The sequence below is a fragment of the Anguilla rostrata genome, unplaced genomic scaffold (genome assembly GCF_018555375.3).
Source record: "Anguilla rostrata isolate EN2019 unplaced genomic scaffold, ASM1855537v3 scaf1215, whole genome shotgun sequence".
Taxonomy (NCBI): domain Eukaryota; kingdom Metazoa; phylum Chordata; class Actinopteri; order Anguilliformes; family Anguillidae; genus Anguilla; species Anguilla rostrata.
In genome coordinates this window covers 3,601-18,169 of record NW_026986537.1, presented here as the reverse complement: position 1 = coordinate 18,169, position 14,569 = coordinate 3,601, and the positions used below count along the sequence as shown (strand labels likewise).

The following is a 14,569-nucleotide window of genomic DNA, read 5'->3' as shown; positions in this document are numbered from 1 at the left end:
TTGGGGACTTTGGGGTAGGTGCTGCAATTGGGTGTCTTAGGGTAAGAATTTTGCCAGTCAGTTTGGCAAATTGAGTTTCCACATTGAGCCAAAGCAATCATAACATACAGTAATGCATTTGTAATGTGTAACTGCAGATATTAGAAATGCATCTGAAAAAATGAGAAAAACTGCAGGGGTCTCAGGAACATCTCAGAGAATGGAGTCATGCAAACCACACTTCTGCCTGATTTTGGCTAGTGGTCTAATCCATTCAATTGATGTGCAGATCCAGGGTCAAACCTACAGGAAAAACCATATATTTGAGAGGTAACATAAACATACCAGCTCAATAGACAAGCAGTGACGTTTCAAAATGATTGAGTTGTGATTACACTACAGTAACAGAAGCAAGCATTCATCAGACACTACACAACTTTTCTCATAATGGATTTATTTCCACTACTGGTAGATGAATGTCATTGCTTCAACTGCAGATTTTAGCCCATGCTGATTACTCATATTGAGCCCAAACATAATCCCATACAGGAATATGAAATAAGTACTACTGTGTCACAGGAGTTCAATACACCACACAATAATAAATCACAACAGCAAACATTTTGTATTTTTATAATTCAGGTTTAATCATTGCATATTATTGTCTGAAAATACAGAAAATTCAAGCAAAAAAAAAAAAAATCCTAACAGGATAAATAAGGAATCTCAATTCATCATTGGATTACAGTTGTTTACAGTAATGAAATAAAATAAGACCACTGCAGTGATCATTCTGCATTCTCCCTATCAGCTGCATTTGCCACAGAAATTTGCAATGGACTTGTGAAAATGAATGAAAGCAACTGTAAAAACTCGTAAAATGCACATTTAAGTGGAGGAGTTTTGCATGGCTTTTATAAAAAAGATGCAAGAAACAGGAGACAGAGTTATTACTTCAAAAACATTTTACTCTGCCATCTTTGGCATTATTACTCTCATATTACATGAATGTTTTTAATAATCAAAAGTACATAAACACACCTTGAACATTTGAAATATAAATTTATAAAAATGTAAAAAAATAAAATCATATTTAGACAGCGAGTGCTTAACCTGAACCTGCTAAAAAACCATACTCTCATGTACAGGGTATAAGCTGTACTGAGGCTAATACTGGGCACAGCTGAAATTGCAGTGGTAAGGCATCAAGGAAGGTTGCAAGTGTGTCGACGTGTGTGCGATTGGATGAGAGTGTGTTTCTGTGTGTGTGCATTTGTGAATGTGTGTGTGCATGCGTACGTTTGTGGGAGTGACTGTTGATGTGAACATGTGTGTGAGTGCGTGAGTATGCGTGTGTGTATGTGTGCCCGGGTTGCATGTGTGAATGGGTAAGAGAATGTGTGTGTGTGTGTGTGCACGCATGTATGTGTGTGTGCATGTGTGAGAGTATGATTGAGTGCATGAGTATGTGTGCACACAGGTGCGTGTGTGTATGGGTAAGAGAAAGTGTGTGTGCGTGCGTTTGTGTGAATGTGTGTGAGACTGTGTATTTGAGTGTGTGCACGTGCAAGAGAATGAGTGTATGCATGTGTATGTGTGTGTGCGTGAGAGTGCCTTTGTGAATGTGTTTGTGTTTATATATGTGTGTGAGTGTGTGATTGAGTGTGTGTGTGTATGTGTATATGAGTGTGTGTATATATGTGTGTGTGTGTGTGTGTGTGTGTGCATGCGTTCAAGTGTGTATGCGCACATGTGTGTGTGTGTATGCGTGTGTGTGTGCATGTTTGTGTGTGCGCGCATGTGTGTGTGTCTCTACTCCAGTTAGCAGAGGGACACTGAGGAGTGTGTGTGTATGCGTGTGTGTGTGCAAGTTTGTGTGTGCGCGCATGTGTGTGTGTCTCTACTCCAGTTAGCAGAGGGACACAGAGGAGTGTGTGTGTTCACACGTGTTTGTGTCTCTGCACGCATGTGTGTGTGCGTGAGTGCATGAGTTTGTGTGTGTGTGCGTGCGTTTGTGTGAATGTGTGTGGATGTGAGTGTGTGTGTGTGAGAGAGAGGGGGTGTGTGTGTGTGTGTGTGAGTGACTGAGTATGAGAGAGAGAGAGAGAGTGTGTGTGCATACGGTTATGAGCGTGTGTACGTATGCATGCATGTGTGTGTGTGCGAGTGCACTGGTGAATGTGTGTGTTTGTGTGTGCGAGAGATTGTGTGTGTCCGTGTGTAGGTGTGTGTGTGCATGTGTGTGATTGGGGGTGTGAGTGTGAGTTTGTGTGTATGTGTATATGAGTGTGTGTGGTGTGGGTGAGTGGGTATGTGAATGTGGTGTGTGTGTGTGTGTGTGTGTGTACGTGAGAGTGTGTGTGTGTGTGCGTGCATGCATGCGAGTGTGTATGCGCACGTGTGTGTGTGTATGCGTGTGTGCACGTGCATGTTTGTGTGTGTGTGTGTGTCTCTACTCCAGTTAGCAGAGGGACACTGAGGAGTTCCACACATAAAATCCAGCACAGAGGGGTGTGTGTTGAGTGAAGTGTGTGTGGAATCTGTGCAGGAGGGTCAGTGTGTCAGAGTCAGAGATGCTGTAGAAGGACAGAGTGCCGGCCGGACGGTCCACACACACTCCTACCCTGTACACACACACTCCTCTACCAGCACCATCACACACTCCTGCTCTGCAGTAGGGGGAGGTGAGGGCAGGTATGTGTGTTTGGTTCTTATTGTGCCTGACAGAGCATCTGAGTTTACCAGAGTATCTGAGTTTATCAGAGTCTCTGGATTTAAAGCACACCAGACTCCAAGAGTTTTTATTGTATCCAAACACACAGTCAAAATCCCCTCCTTTCCTGTTGATTCCTTTATCTGTCACTGCTATATATACCCATCCCCCCTCAGACACACTGAACTCAGCCTCCCAGTAACAGCGCTCACACACACTCTCTCTGCACACAACCTGGGGCCAGTACTCAAATCTCTCTGGATGATCAGGATATGGCTGCTCCTCTCTCCCCGGTGTGTGTGTCACCCTCCTGTTCCCCTCAGACAGAGACAGCTCTCTGTGCGCTGTGTTTGGATCCAGTGTGAGCTGACAGCCGTCTGCACACCAGAGACATTAATGAGATTAATTATCATTATTAATATTCACCTCATTGTGTGTGAGAGAGAGAAAGCTGTGAGAGTACCTGTGTGTGTGTGTTTGTGTACGTGTGCTTCTGTTTGGTGTTTATGTGTGTAAGAGAGAAATCTCTCTCTCACACAAACACACACGCAGCAGTGTGTATCTACGGAAAGTGTTCTGTGTCGATACACACTCACATTTCCTCAGTCCTGGTTTGGTCCTGTTCTCTCCTCCATGGTCCACACTGTAAGAACAGTAGAACAGAATTCAGAATTTTAACCATCCTTTATTTCCACTCTCAACACACCAATGACATCACATAAATAAAACAAAGACACAATAAAACACACAAAACCAAGATCAAATGAAAAATACACAAATCTGTCACAAAGGAAATTTATTCCATTCCCTCCCACTATTCCATGTGCAAAAATAGCTCCCCTCCCTCCACTGAACATAAAACACCCTTATAACACACACACTCTGAAACACACTCAGGTTTTCCATTGCTTTGTAATACTGAAACTCCACCATCACTGTGTCCCTGATCAAACCCCTAACTACAACAACCACATCTTATTTACTGCAGTGATCCCCTGCAGCACCCTCCACAGGAGATCCCCAACCCTCTTGAGTAATGCTGGTGTGAACAGTGCCCTCCATGCCCCCCCCCCCCCAACTCCTTTTGTGTGTGTGTCTGTGTCTGTGTGTGAGGTGCAGTGTGGAAACTCTCTGTACTTACAGCAGTGTGAGTGTGTCCAGTTTAGCAGCAGACAGCGCTCTCACTCCTGAGTCTCCTGGGTGATTGTATCTCAGGTCCAGCTCTCTCAGGTGTGTGTGTGTGTGTGTGTGTGTGAGGTGCAGTGTGGAAACTCTCTGTACTTACAGCAGTGTGAGTGTGTCCAGTTTAGCAGCAGACAGCGCTCTCACTCCTGAGTCTCCTGGGTGATTGTATCTCAGGTCCAGCTCTCTCAGGTGTGAGGGGTTTGAACACAGAGCTGAAGCCAGAGAATCACAGCCTCTCTGTGTGACTCTACAGCCTGACAGCCTGCAGAGAGAAGGACACACACACACCTTACACACATTAATATAAACTAACAGGGCTGTGTGTGTCAAACATATAGCAGCGTGTTACACACCGTACACACATTAATATAAACTAACAGGGCTGTGTGTGTTAGACACATAGCAGTGTGTTACTCACCTTACACAAATTAATATAAATTAACAGGGCTCTGTGTGTCAAACACAAAGCAGTGTGATACACACCATACACACATTAATATAAACTAACAGAGCTGTGTGTGTCAAACACATAGCAGTGTGTTACACATCTTACACACATTAATAAAAACTAAGAGGGCTGTGTGTGTCAAACACATAGCAGTGTGTTACACACCTTACACACATTAATATAAACTAACAGGGCTGTGTGTGTCACACACATAGCAGTGTGTTACACACCTTATAGCACATTAATATAAACTAACAGGGCTGAGTGTGTCAAACACATAGCAGTGTGTTACACACCTTACACACATTAATATAAACTAACAGGGCTGTGTGTGTCAAACACATAGCAGTGTGTTACACACCTTACACACATTAATATAAACTAACAGGGCTGTGTGTGTCAAACACATAGCAGTGTGTTAAACACCTTACACACATTAATATATTATAAACTAACAGGGCTGTGTGTGTCAAACATATAGCAGTGTGTTACACACCTTACACACATTAATATAAACTAACAGGGTTGGGTGTGTTAGACACATAGCAGTGTGTTACTCACCTTAAATCAAATTAATATAAACTAACACACATTAATATAAACTAACAGAGCTGTGTGTGTCAAACACAAAGCAATGTGTTACACACCGTACACACATTAATATAAACTAACAGGGATGTGTGTGTGTCAAACACATAGCAGTGTGTTACACATCTTACAAACATTAATATAAACTAACAGGGCTGTGTGTGTCAAACACATAGCAGTGTGTTACACATCTTACAAACATTAATATAAACTAACAGGGCTGTGTGTGTCAAACACATAGCAGTGTGTTACACACCTTACACACATTAATATAAACTAACAGGGCTGTGTGTGTAAAACACATAGCAGTGTGTTACACACCTTACAGCACATTAATATAAACTAACAGGGCTGTGTGTGTCAAACACATAGCAGTGTGTTACACACCTTACACACATTAATATAAACTAACAGGGCTGTGTGTGTCAAACACAGCAGTGTGTTACACACTTTACAGCACATGAATATAAACTAACAGGGCTGTGTGTCAAACACATAGCAGTGTGTTACACACTGTACACACATTAATATAAACTAACAGGGCTGTGTGTGTCAAACACATAGCAGTGTGTTACACACCGTACACACATTAATATAAACTAACAGGGCTGTGTGTGTCATACACATAGCAGTGTGTTACACACCTTACAGCACATTAATATAAACTAACAGGGCTGTGTGTGTCAAACACATAGTAGTGTGTTACACACCTTACACACATTAATAAAAACTCACAGGGCTGTGTGTGTTAGACACATAGCAGTGTGTTACTCACCTTACACAAATTAATATAAACTAACAGGGCTGTGTGTGTCAAACACATAGCAGTGTGTTACACACCATACACACATTAATATAAACTAACAGAGCTGTGTGTGTCAAACACATAGCAGTGTGTTACACACCTTACAAACATTAATATAAACTAACAGGGTTGTGTGTGTCAAACACATAGCAGTGTGTTACACACCTTACACACATTAATATAAACTAACAGGGCTGTGTGTGTTATATCCCATTTATTTGGCAGGCGCTTTTATCCAAAGCGACATACAATAAGTGCATACCGAAGGTCATTGGAACAACTACTGTATAAAACAACGGTCCAATGAGGTACAATACTCATTTTGTAACAGTTATTCATAGCCATGAACACATTAAGTCCAGTTCTTCTCTTGGGGAGGGGGATGTACAATATCCCTTTTGACTACCTATACTTTGACTTAGTTTCCATGGGGAAACTGTGTTAGACACATAGCAGTGTGTTACTCACCTTACACACCTTAATTGTCTTCAACCTGCCTAAGTTCTCCCCTGCTGAGGTCAGTCCACTGGCTACCAGTCACTGCAGGTTCAAAGTCCTGACCCTCACCTACACTGCAGCCAACAGGACGGCCCCTGTCTACTTATAGCACATGATTAAATTCTATACGCCCACTTGACCACTGCCTTGCACCCCCTGCCATCCAGGTAAAGGGTTCAATCTTGTCTCTACCACGAAGCTTCTCCACCCTAGCTGTCCAGTGGTGGAATGAACTCCCTGTTCCTCTACGAACCTCTCCCTCACTACCCATCTTCCGCCGTGGTCTGAAGATGCATCTCTTCAGACTATACCTGAACTAAGTATCACCACTCTGTCGATCATTCTATCACTTAAATCCCCCTATTTATACACATGTACCTCCTGTGTCACTCATGTTACATGTACCTCCATCCAGCACTTATTGTGCCTTGTATCATTGTCTCGATGTTGCCTGTAATGCCTCCTAGTTTGACTTAGCATAGGTTAGGTCAGAGTAATGTTCACTGTGTGAACTGGACTTAATGTGTTCATGGCTATGAATAACTGCAAAATATTGTACCTTATCTGACCTGTGTTTTGTAGTTGTTCCAATTACCTTTTGTATGCACTTATTGTACATCACTTTGGCTAAAAGCGTCTGGCAAATAAATGTAATGTAACATAATATAAACTAACAGGGCTGTGTGTGTCAAACACATAGCAGTGTGTTACTCTGAATGTGGAATGAGTCATTATCAAACACATTTGAGTTTACACCCCACTACAGTTCAGTAAACAGGACTAATTCATTTTCTTCATTCATTTGTGTAGTCGAATTCTACCAAGATGAAGAACAGGAACATGCTGTTTCAGTTCTGTGGAGTGTCTGTTTTCATATTAAAAACATTGACATCAGTGTTGTATTTACTCACATTGTAGCTCTAATTTATTGAAGGGGTTTGTGTTTGTACTCACCCCATTCTCTGCAGTTTACAGTGTGGGTCCTCCAGTCCAGCAGAGAGCGCTCTCACTCCTGAATCCTGCAGCTCATTGTCTCTGAGCTCCAGATCTCTCAGCTCTGAGTGAGGAGAATGCAGGACTGAGGCCAGAACATCACAGCAGCCCTCTGTGAGATTACAGCAACCCAGCCTGTGGAGAGACCACACACACACAAACACGCACGCACGCACACAAACACACACACAAATTCTTTGTGACATGTTCACCTTGACAGTTGATACATATGTACCTATGCATTCCTGAGATGTACACACAAAAACAGGGAGGGGGGGTGTGTAAATTAAGTTCATGAAGTATTCTGACTAATCCACAATAGTCTAAGGCAATTACTGGGCTCTAATAACCCTTTCCATGTGATTAATTTATCTGATTTGCAAACATATTAATTTCATCTGCAAACACAAAAAAACAGCATTTTGTGGTGCACTTTACCTCACCTGACATGTTCTTCAGTTCATAAACATCTATACATTTCAAAGACGCAGAAGATTCATCACTATGAATAGATAAGTATAACTGTTAATGTATAACTCCTCCTATAACCCATTAGCTAAATACATTAGTCATCATGATAATATTTTCTTCCTAATCTTGTAACATCAAGTTATCAAACAATTTAAGTTTAACAAATTATACAGTCTGTCAGGGTTTTTGACATTAATTTTAAAATATTCAGCAAGGTGAAATGAAACCGCATTCAATACAAAATTGCGCTCTTCCTTATTTACCTCTCGCCAAAGTAACGTGACGGTAACCATGACGACGCTGTTTAAAATGTGGCCGTTAGGAGGGTCGGTTGGTTACCATGGCGATGCCAGCTCGCTCTGAGCTGTTTACTGTTACCTCAGCTAGTTCATTCTTTGAAAATACAGAACTACAGTTACATAACACAATTATTTGATAATAACTATTAACACTTTGCAAAATCATTTGTTTACCATTTACATCAAACAACATGACCCTCAAGCTGACACTTGTTGCCGTTGTTCTAAGTTCAGCTTTCGCTTTGACCCACACAGTCACAGGCACGAGTTAACTAGCTAGTCAGTACAACCTACCTTAACCTTACTTCATGACCCAACCTAGCTAGCGGAGCCAGAGAGGAACTAAGCAGCTAACTGTCACAGACAACTTAAATATATACACCAGTATATAAAATAACATGAAGGTTTTATCTAACCAGTCATGATATTATTGGTCAGACCTGCGATATTGTCCCTGCTAACAGATGAAGCAGTGCGTGAGCCGTGTACGAGCTGTGCTACACTTCAGTTCATCTGGCACGATCTTACAGCAATGCAACTACGGCATCAACTGGAATTACACTGCATCGCCATCTAGTGGCTGTATCAGAACAGCACAACTGATTACTGCCACTAACTTTTATTGCTGGTAGACACTCGATTTTCAAAGATGTGGTGTCTTTTGAAACTTCCACACATTGCACCTATGTTCTCCATGTCTTTACGCTATAATCCATCCAATCATTTTATTCTCGCACGCTTTTGCGAATATAATAGGTTAATTACTGCGTTACATTTAATTATTTTTGTATCAATGATAATAATAATGAAAATAAAAGCCTGATGTATTAGGTCATTTCTTTCTTTTAAAACCCCTTATCAACACGTTTGGTAGCCTTTGTGGAGTAATATAAACTGCACAAAAAATGTAATAAGTGGGAGCATTTGAAGTTTATTAGAATACTTATCTAAGAAATACTCCTGTAAATGATGTTATTCTTTAGATGATAGGAGCTAGAGCCAGAATATTTATCTCTGAATCAGACTATTCCACACAGCATGACTGCTTACAAAGGTATAATATCCAGGCTATGACTTGGGACTGGAACCACAGAAAAATGACTAAACTAAACGATGTAACACTGCATCTAAACAGCAGCTCACATGTTGTTCAGATGGACACTCTCCCACCAACATGTACACACATACCGTGCTGGTGAGTTAATGCCCGGCTTTACCAGCAGAATAAAATATCATTTTATTCACAATCCTTTCAGAAACCCCACAATCCTGAAAATTAAACATCCTGCTAGACTGAACTCTGACAGTTCTATACATGTAATTCTGACCCAAATGGGCCCTTTTCCTTTACTGTAAGCTCTCTGAATTGGGGCAATGGGCTCATCTACCTTTTCTATGATCTTTTCTCTGGGCTTAACCCTCCCATCCCATACTAGACATGCAGCTGCCAGAGTGGACAGTGAGTTAGTTTTCAGTGCTGTAGGATGTTTGGCCACCACCAAAAGTGAAGACAACACACATTTTTCATGTGTGGACAGTCAATTTGCTCATTTCTTTTTAGTTTTCTGTGACAAACTTCCCACAGCACTGCAAGCTAACACAGCTAAAGGCAGATTCACTGTAACAGGAAGTAATGCACATGCTCATATATTGTGGTGTGGTGTGGGTCTCTGGAGCCCCGCCCCTCCCTGCCATCAGCCGCCACTCAGCTCCACTTCAGCTCCAGGGCTGAGATTCAAAGTGCTCTACAGGCATGTTGCCAGCACTGTCTGCCTCGTCTGTGCCTCGTTCCCGTAACATACAGTATGGATGTGATAAAAGTTTATTAAAGGATATGAAAGATATGGAATTGAAGGTATCTGTAAGTGGGTGGAAAATCACAACCTGTACCTGTGCAACATGCCATATAAATGATCTGCACATCTGCAAATGTCGCACACAATGCAAATCATGCAAACTATGCGGACTACACAGAAGTATAAAACAGTCCTTAGAAGGACCATCACTGTAAACCCTTGCAGGAGGACATGCAACACATACAGGAATGATAGATTCAATCATTAGGGCACACCAGTAGTATAATGCCCCTTATTTACTGTCAGTAAAATTACCATGCAGCACTCCTGTAGGGTGGGGGGGGCGTGGTCTGGTGGGGATGGTGGTAGGTACTAGAGTCTTGTTCAGGTTAGACTTTATTTTGTCAAATGTAAACTAGTGTGGATTGTGGGAGATGTTCTCTGGATAGCATTTAAGGGAAGCTCAAACAATTTACTTCATTATCCAAAGTCCTTTCTTAAAAAGCATTTTTGGTATGCATCACAATTTCTTTGTGTTCTGTTTCTTTATCTTACAATCTCTTCAGGTGCATGTCCTTTCCTCTCTTACAGCATAGCGTCCAGTCCATCTTTCCATGTCTGGTAAATAAAATGATTGCCTCTTAACACTGTTAAAGCTTTCTATTCATGGTTATTGCCAACTCTCATATTTTGTCATATGATAAAGTACTCTTTCTCCTACAGCGCATCCAAAGTACGTGGCTTACGTATACACTGACTGAAGTATGCATCTCTGCTCGAACAAATCACTGCATTGGTGCCATAAATAAACTTCTCTTCCGTCATCTTGTGTTTGAAAGCCAACTCTAGGGAATGACATCCGGTCCAGACCTCCATAGAAGCATCCAGTTGCACCAAGTGTGGCTCTGACAGACAGTAGCGTGTCCAATGCTAAAGGAGGCTACTGCCCTCCTGGAAGAGCATATAGGACACTGCAGCGCTAATATAGCCAAGGGCTACAGACAATAGCCAAGGGCTACAGACTCCAGTTCAGAGTGAAACCCCCCATTTCAACAGAGTCATTTACTCTCAAACACAAGAGAGCGCCCCCATGTTTAAGAGGAATAAATTCCTTCCTTCTTACAAAAAGGGGGAAATACGTGTGGTTCCCAGAGATCGAACCCAACATAGTTTTTATTTTCATTATTTCCAGCTCCCAAAGAAGGACGGTTCTCAACTTCCTTTCTTGGATCTCAGTGTTAAACAAACATTTGAGGCAATATAATTTCAAAATGTTAACATACAGCACTCTTTCACGTTCAATATGTCAGAACGACTGGAAACTTTTGTGCAATTCTTTTAATCAATCGTCGGCACCCAATAATTGATTAATAATGATTAACTGATTAGATTAAAATCTACTCCATGGCCTATAAAAAGAATGACTTAAAATATGCTTAGCTTAATACTTAAGCATTTTTGTTAAGGAGTATGAGCATGTCTGTGTGCTTTGGGGTCAGGCTGGTGTGCAGTCTGCTGAAGGTGAGACCAGCAGCTGAGAAGACGCGCTCAGATGGCACTGATGTTCCAGGAACGGACCAATAACGTTTCACTAATGCTGCCAGTCGAGGGAACCGTGACTCTCTAATTAAAAAAATTTAAAACGTCTCTCTAATTTAAAATATAATCACCAACATTAGGTTATTTATTGAAATAATTTATTGAAATTTAACCTTTTAATCTATAGAAATTCATCAATCAACCTTCTTATTAAGAATTAACACTTAATTAACTTAGCATCACTATTTCACATCAGTAAATCTGAAAGATGCCTTCTTCCACGTAGGCATTTATCCCCCTCACACAAAATTCCTCTGCTTCACCCATTGTGGTGTTTGCTACAAATACACAGTTCCACCCTTTGGCCTTTCCCTGAGTCCACGGGTGTTCTGTCTTTGTGTAGAGGTGGGTCTGGCTCCACTGAGACTAATGAGGCTCAGAATACTGGCTTATACAGACGATTGGCTGATTATTGCCAATTCAAAACCCAGAGTTGTGCAGGACACTCAGCGAGTTCTGACGCATCTGTTGTCTCTTGGTTTTAGTGCAATCTCTCCCCATCCTGGAGCGTAACGTTCTTGGGAGTGGATTTATACTCTGTATCCATGTGAGCTTGCCTATCAGCGGACTGCATTTTATCTCTCAGAGTATGTCTCTCTCAGTTCAAGCCCGTCTCCAGAGTACAGAATCAAACGTGCCTAACACTATAGGGGCTGATGGTGCCAGCCTCTCAGGTTTTGCCACTGGGGCTGTTAAGAATGAGGGGCTTTTTGAGGTGGATTTCATCCCTCCACCTCAGCCCTGTGTGCGATCTCCATCGCTGTCTCACAGTGAAACACAAGCACTCAGCAACTCTGTGTCACTGGAAAAACACAGACTTCTACACTCAGGGAACCCCTCTCAGGATCGTTTTCATACGAAAAAAAGAACAGACACATCCCTCTCTGGGGTGGGGGGTCTCAGGGGGGTTACATGGTGAATTGCACTATGTTTGCACTATGTTTGTTATGTTATGTTTGTTATGTTTTTATTGCACTATGTTTATTTTATCTTATTTTATGTTCACTGTTATGCACCACCTGACCAAAACAAATTCCTTGTATGTGTAAACCTACTTGGCAATAAAACCTGATTCTGATTCTGATTATGAATCAATTTTCTTTTAGCTATTAACTACATGGACAGCTCTCAGATATTTTCTTCCCTGTCTAAGGGGACATCATGTGCTCTTACGCTGCGATAATGACTGTGGTAGCATTTGTCAATCACCAAGGTGGCATGCCTCCAGCTCCATGGTCTAGCCTACAGACTGTTGGTCTGGAGCAGCCGTCACTTTCTGTGGTTACGTGTGACCCATGTTGCTTTAGGTTTGCTCCTGTGGGGGTCTAGGCCAGGGTTGCCTGTGAAGCGTATTGTGACAATTACTGTGAAATACGCTATACAAATAAAATTTGATTGATTGATTGATGTTCCAGGAATTCTGAAAACGAGCGCTGATCTGCTGTCAAGGGGAAACCCACTGTACAGGGAATGGTGTCTCCATCCCCAGATTGTGGAAATGTTACTGCAGTGATTATCCCTCTCCTTTATGTACAGCCATGCGCGCTCCCGCTACGCACGGACCTCCTGTCACAGGTGAACGGGGAAATACACCACCCCTGCCCCGAGCGAGTAGCTCTATGGGCTTGGCCCGTGAGAGGCATAACCTCAACGCATTAGGGCTTCCCCCTCACGTGCCTGCAACCATCCAGAGCACGAGAGTGCCCTCTACCAGGTCACTTTATGACAATAAGTGTCAGGTGTTAGAAAGATGGTGTGCCTCTCGTCAGTCAGTGCCTTACCAGTGCTCTGTTACTGACATGCTGTGCTTTTCACAGAACCTTATGGATAAAGAGAAATCCTTTTCTACCATTAAGGTCTACCTGGTAGCTATCAGTGCTTGACATGCTGGTTTCAGAGACTATGCAGTGGGGCAGCACCCCCTCATTCACAGGTTCATGAGGGGGTCTCACTGTTCTCTACCTGTTGCTAAAAAGCTTGAGATTTATCACAGGTGCTGGAGGCTCGGTCTGTAAGGCTGTTTGAGCTTATAAATTAGATTAAAACTGTTGTCTCTCCAGACAGCGTTGATGCTTGCACTAGCCTCAGATAAGTGAGTCAGTGACCTCTTGTGCACAATATTCTCCCCTAAAATGGATAGGCTTTTTCTTAAGCCCAATCCAGCCTTTATGCCTACAAGCTTCCCAGCTTTCACATGTGAGGTGTTGGAGCTTGCCGCTTTTCACCCACCACCTTTCTCCTCTGAAGAGCAGCATAGGCTGCATATGCTGTGTTCTCTGCACGTATATGACAAAGACTAAGGCTTTTAGAAAGAGCGACCAGCTCTTAGTCACCTGGGCCCCTGCCTGCACAGGAAAAGTATCTCTGAGCAGCGGCTGTGCCATTGGCTTGTGGAAGCTATTGTTATGGCATATGATTCAAAGAGGATAACACCCCCCTTGGGCCTGAGGGCTCATTCAATGAGGGGCATGGCTGCATAGTGGGCCCTATTCATGGATATTGCAGGATATTTATTCAGCCGCAGGCTGGGTTTCTCCAGATACTGTTGCTAGGTTCTACTGCCTGAGGCCAGTAGCCCACTCAGTTCTGGGGGTGAGCTCTGTGTGAGGCGCACACATCTCCCCTCATCTGCTATGGGTTTTAGTGCTTCACACTGTTTCTGGGTCCTGGCTATAGCATTGGGCAGTGGAAAGTCTTCAGTACTTCCCTACTTGGATATGCCAGACACCACCCTCCCCTCAGGGGAGAAGGCATCCTTTGCTGGTCTGACAGCATCTCAGCTGTGAGCATAAGGCATTCTGGGAGCTGTCTATATCTCCCCATAGGTGTATCTCAAACACGAGATGATGAAAGAGAACTTTAGGTTACTGTTGTAACTCCGGTGGAGAGATCCACCAAGACTGCCCTGCTTACCGCGCATGAGAAGTGAATATGAAGAGTAGTAGCACTGCAGTGTCCCATATGTTCTTCCAGGAGGGCAGTAGTCTCCTGTAGCACTGAATGCGCTACTGGCTGTCAGAACCATACTTGGTGAAATTGGATGACCGGATGTCGTTTCCCATACGTGGATCTCACTACTCTGTGTTTCGGAGAACCAGGGTAGCGACAGTAACTTAAAGTTTTGGGGTAACACCCTTACTGAGGTACTCACTGGGCATATTGTTAGTTTCACTAGCAGGATATGCAGCTCATGGG

The 14,569-nt window shown here is 42.7% G+C and overlaps 1 long non-coding RNA gene across 1 annotated transcript; it reads right to left on the bottom strand.

The window, feature by feature from the left end:
• Positions 1-2,981: 2,981 nt before the first annotated feature.
• On the bottom strand, positions 2,982-3,971 carry LOC135247311 (uncharacterized). The gene is made up of 3 exons (XR_010328190.1): positions 3,834-3,971; positions 3,289-3,335; positions 2,982-3,069 (listed from the first exon to the last, which is right to left on the bottom strand). It is a non-coding gene; the product is annotated as an uncharacterized LOC135247311 (long non-coding RNA).
• Positions 3,972-14,569: the final 10,598 nt, after the last annotated feature.